Here is a 5,721-nt window from a genome sequence, read left to right as displayed (position 1 = left end):
AACAAGTTTCACTTCTATTCTTCTCTGTCGTGCGATTTTGCTTTCTCAATACTTATTGAACTTTTCTACTCTTATTCTCTTGCAGATGGCGAGAACACGTACCGCTTCCTCAGCTGAGCAGCAGCTAGAGCCTCCACTGACAGCTCCTATGTGAGGCAGAGGTCGAGGCCGAGGCAGGGGCACTGCTCAGCCTAGAGCCCGAGCAGCAGCCCCAGTAGTGGAGCCTCAGATAGAGCTTGACGAGGAGGTTCCAACCCAAACTATTCCTGCTGGACCAGCTCAGGTTCCTGAGGGGTTCATTGCTACCCCAGTACTTCAGGACGCTTTGGTCCGTTTGGTGGGCCTTATGGAAAGTGTGGCCCAGACTGGCGCATTTCCCATGCCACTAGCAGTCTCTCAAGCTCGAAGAGGAGCCCAGACTCCTACCACTCCCGCAGATAGCTCCTCAGTATCAGGCTCCAGCAGCTTAGCCAGTCGGATTAGTTCAGCTGGTTATTACGGCACAGTTCGGAGATGGGCCAGCTATGTCTTCTGAGGCTTTATGGAGATTGGACAGGTTTACCAAGCTCTTTCCTGTTCACTTCAGTAGTGCTCCTTCAGAGGATCCCCAGGAGTATCTTGACAGCTGTCACGAGGTTTTACGGAACATGGGTATAGTAGAGACCAATGGGGTCGATTTTGCTGCATTTCAGATGACTAGTTCCGCCAAGAAATGGTGGAGAGATTACTTGTTGACCAAGCCACCCGGGTCGCCTGCTCTTACTTGGGACCAGTTTTTTCAGCTCTTCATAGAGAAGTTTCTACCTATCACATTGAGAGAGAAGCGTCACCGTCAGTTTGAGCATCTCCAGCAGGGCAGTATGACTATTACATAGTATGAGACCCATTTTGTGGATTTGGCCCGTCATGCCATTCTTCTGCTTCCCACCGAGAGAGAGAGAGAGAGGGTGAGGAGGTTTATTGATGGACTTGCTCAACCTATCAGATTGCATATGGCTAAGGAGACTGGGAGTGAGATTTCTTTTCAGGTGGCTGCTAATGTCACCAGACAAGTCGAAATAGTTCTTACTCAGGGAGGTCAGGGGTTTGACTAGAGACCTCGTCATTCCGGTGATTTCAGCGGTGCCTCATCTAGAGGCAGGAGTACTTTTGGTAGAGGCCATCCTCCCAGGCCATTTCATTCAGCGCTCCAGGCATCCCACGGTGCCTCAGGTGGTCGTGGCCCTCAGATGCATTATTCCGACCAGCTAGCTTACAGTGCACCACCAGCTCCTATTAGCGCACCTCCACTCCAGAGTTATCAGGGTGGTTATTCAGGTCAACAAGGTCAGTTTCAGGGCTAGCAGTCACAGCAGCCGAGGTTATGTTATACTTGTGGTGATCCGAGGCACATTGCTAAATTTTGCCCTCGGGCAACGGGCATCTCACAACATCAGAGTTCTCGTGCCATGGTTCTGGCACCAGTTGCTGCACCACCTGCTCAGCCAGCCAGAGGCAAGGGTCAGGCAGCCAGAGGTAAAGGCCAGACAGTTAGAGGTAGAGGTCATGCCGTTAGAGGTGGAGACCAGCCAGTTAGAGGCCGTCCCAGGGATGTAGTTTAGGGTGGTGGGGCCCAGCCCCAGTGTTATGCTCTCCCAGCCAGGCCTGAGGCTGAGTCATCTGACGTTGTTATCACAGGTACTATTTCAGTTTGCAGTAGAGATGCTTCAGTTCTATTTGATCCGGGATCTACTTACTCCTATGTGTAATCCTATTTTGCTTCTTATTTGGTTGTGCCCCGTGATTCTTTGAGTGCTCCTGTGTATGTGTCCACACCAGTGAGAGATGCTATTGTTGTAGATCGTGTTTATCGTTCGTGTGTGGTCACCATTAGGAGTTTTGAGACTCGTGTAGATCTTCTATTTCAAAACATGGCTGATTTTGATGTCATACTAGGTATGGATTGGTTGTCACCTTATCATGCTATATTAGATTGCCATACCAAGACGGTGACCTTAGCCTTGCAGGGGTTGCCTCGATTAGAGTGGAGAGGGAATCTTGGCTATTCTGCCAGCAGGGTTATCTCTTATATGAAGGCTCGACATATGGTCGAGAAGGGGTGTCTAGCTTATTTGGCTTATGTCCGTGATTCTAGTGCAGAGGTTCCTTCCATAGATTCAGTGCCGGTTGTTCGTGAGTTTCCACAGGTGTTTCCTGCAGACCTGCCGGGGATGCCACCCGACAGGGATATTGATTTCTGCATTGATTTGGCTTCGGGCACTCAGCCTATTTCCATTCCACCATATCGCATGGCCCCGCCAGAGTTGAAAGAATTGAAGGAGCAGTTGTAAGATTTTCTTGATAAGGGCTTCATTAGACCTAGTGTCTTGCCCTGGGGTGCACCTGTGTTGTTTGTAAAGAATAGAGATGGATCGATGAGGATGTGTATAGATTATCGGCAATTGAACAAAGTCACCATCAAGAACAAATATCCATTGTCGAGGATTGATGATTTATTTGATCAGCTTCAGGGTGCCAAGGTATTTTCAAAGATTGATTTGAGATCTGGCTACCATCAGTTGAGGATTAGGGCATCCGATGTTCCTAAGACAGCTTTTTGGACTCGGTATGGGCATTATGAGTTTCTAGTGATGTTATTTGGGCTGACAAATGCCCCAGCAGCATTCATGGATTTGATGAACCGAGTGTTTAAACCCTACTTGGATTCCTTTGTGGTTGTGTTTATTGATGATATCTTGATCTACTCCCATAGTCGAGAAGAGCATGAGCAGCACCTTCGGATCGCTCTTCAGACTCTGAAAGACAGCCAGTTATATGCTAAGTTCTCTAAATGCGAGTTTTGGTTGAGTTCAGTTGCTTTCTTAGGTCATGTTGTATCAGCAGAGGGTATTCAGGTGGATCCTAAGAAGATTGAGGCAGTTCAGAACTGGCCTAGACCCACATCAGCTATAGAGATCCGTAGTTTCATGGGTTTGGCAGGCTATTACCGTCGATTTATGGAGGGGTTTTCATCCATAGTAGCCCCGTTGACCAGATTGACCCAAAAGGGCGCCCCGTTCAGGTGGTCAGATGAGTGTGAAGCGAACTTTCAGAAGCTCAATACTACTTTGACTACGGCACCTGTATTGGTGTTACCCACAGGTTCAAGATCTTATACGGTATACTGTGATGCATCCCGTATTGGTCTGGGTGCGGTATTGATGTAGGGTGGCAAGGTTATTGCATATGCTTCACGGCAGCTGAAGGTTCACGAGAAGAATTACCATGTTCATGATCTAAAACTGGCAGCCATTGTTCACGCGCTGAAGATTTGGAGGCACTATCTTTACGGCGTGCCATGTGAGGTATTCACTAATCATCGGAGCTTGCAGTATTTTTTCAAGCAGAAAGAACTCAATTTGAGGCAGAGGAGGTGGCTGGAGCTATTGAAAGACTATGATATCATCATATTGTATCATCCCGGGAAGGCCAATGTGGTGGCCGATACTTTGAGTAGAAAGTCAGTCAGTATGGGTAGCCTTGCATATATTCCAGTTGGTGAGAGACCGTTTGCATTGGATGTTCAGGCCTTGGCCAACCAGTTTGTAAGGTTAGATGTTTCTGAGCCCAGTCGTGTTCTAGCTTGTACAATTGCTCGGTCTTCTTTGTTTGAGCGCATCAGAGATCGGCAGGATGACGATCCTCATTTACTTGTCCTTAGAGACACAGTGCGGCACGGTGGTGCCAAGTAGGTTACTATTGGAGATGACGGAGTTTTGAGGATGCAGGGTCGTATTTATGTGCCTAATGTGGATGGGCTTCGTGTGTTGATCCTTGAGGAGGCTCATAGTTCTCGGTATTCTATTCACCCGGGCGCTACCAAGATGGACCAGGACCTGCGGCAGCATTATTGGTGGAGGAGGATGAAGAAAGATATAGTTGCTTACATAGCTCGGTGCCTAAATTATCAGCAGGTAAAATATGAGCATCAGAGACCTGGTGGTTTACTTCAGAGGTTAGATATTCCCGAGTGCAAGTGGGAGCGTATCACTATGGATTTTGTTGTTGGACTCCCACGGACTCAGAAGAAGTTCGATGCAGTTTGGGTTATTGTGGACAGGCTGACAAAGTCAGCACATTTCATTCATGTGGCAGTTACCTATTCCTCAGAGCGGTTGGCAGAGATTTACATTCGTGAGATCGTTCGTCTTCACGGTGTGCCCGTGTCTATCATTTCTGATCGAGGTACGCAGTTTACCTCGCACTTTTGGAGGGTAGTACATCGTGAGTTGGGTACGCGGGTTGAGTTGAGCACAGCATTCCATCCTCAGACGGACGGACAGTCCGAGCGTACTATTAAGATATTGGAGGATATGCTCCGCGCTTGTGTCATAGACTTTGGAGATTCTTGGGATCAGTTCTTGCCCCTTGCAGAGTTCGCCTACAATAACAATTACCAGTCGAGCATTCAGATGGCTCCCTATGAGGCATTATATAGTAGGCGGTGTCGGTCGCCAGTTGGGTGGTTCGAGCCGGGAGAGGCTCGGTTGTTAGGCACAGATTTAGTTCAGGAGGCCTTGGACAAGGTCAAGATTATCCAGGATCGACTTCGTACAGCTCAGTCTAGGAAGAAGAGTTATGCCGACCGTAGAGTTCATGATGTTGCATTCATGGTCGGAGAGAGAGTGTTACTTCGGGTATCACCCATGAAGGGTGTAATGAGGTTCGGAAAGAAGGGCAAGTTGAGCCCTAGGTATATCGGACCTTTTGAGATTCTGGAGAGAGTGGGAGAGGTGGCTTACAGGCTTGCGTTGCCACCTAGTTTAGCTGTTATTCATCCGGTATTCCATGTGTCCATGCTTCAAAAGTATCACGGCGATCCGTCCCATGTGTTAGATTTCAGCTCTGCCGAGTTGGACAAGGATTTGACTTACGAGAAGGAGCCGGTGGCAATTCTAGCCTGGCAAGTTTGCCATTTGAGATCAAAGAGTTACCCTTCAGTTCGAGTGCAGTGGAGAGGTCAGCCTATTGAGGCAGCTACTTGGGAGTCCGAGTCCGATATGCGGAGTAGATATTCCCACCTTTTCACCAGCCCAGGTACTTTTTTATGTCCGTTCCAGGAAAAATGATTGTTTTAGAGGTGGAGAATGTGATGACCCAAACGGTCATCTTATGTTTTAGAACTCGAATCTGCACTCTTATGCCTTAAAATCTCTTTTTTTTTTCCTCCTCGATTTGCGTGCGCAGTCTGGGCAGGTTTCCGAAAAGCTTTTATGTTGAAAATTGATGAAAATGAGAATTTATGCCTTAAAGTTGATTTTAGTTGACTTCGGTCAACATTTTTGGTAAACAGGCCCGGATCCGTATTTTGACGGGCCCAATGGGTCCGTGTCGAATTATGGGACCTGGGCCTATGCCCGGAATCAAATTTGGAGGTCCCTAGCTCAAGTTATGAATTTTTGATGAAAATTAAAAGTCTGAAAATTAATTATTTCTGAGAATCGATTGATGTTTGGCATTATTAGTGCCGGGTCCGTATTCTGATTTCGAAGCCCGGTACAGGTTCATTATGATATTTAAGACTTGTCTGTGAAATTTGGTGAGAAACGGAGTTGATTTGACGTGATTCAGACATCCAGTTGAGAAGATATGAATTTTAAAGTATTTTTGAGAATTTCATTTGATTTGGTGCTAAATTCGTAGTTCTATGTGTTATTTTGGCGATTTGATCACGCGAGCAAG

The 5,721-nt window shown here is 47.2% G+C and overlaps 1 pseudogene; it reads left to right on the top strand.

Annotated features, from left to right (window-relative positions):
• The first annotated feature begins 992 nt into the window (after positions 1–992).
• LOC138905114 (uncharacterized) lies at positions 993–5,108 on the top strand (annotated as a pseudogene).
• The last annotated feature ends 613 nt before the right edge of the window (positions 5,109–5,721 follow it).

Source organism: Nicotiana tomentosiformis, chromosome 2, assembly GCF_000390325.3.
Source record: "Nicotiana tomentosiformis chromosome 2, ASM39032v3, whole genome shotgun sequence".
In the NCBI taxonomy this organism is placed as follows: Eukaryota; Viridiplantae; Streptophyta; class Magnoliopsida; order Solanales; family Solanaceae; genus Nicotiana; species Nicotiana tomentosiformis.
Note: the sequence above shows the minus strand (reverse complement) of the source record. Positions and strands in the feature narration are given on the sequence as shown.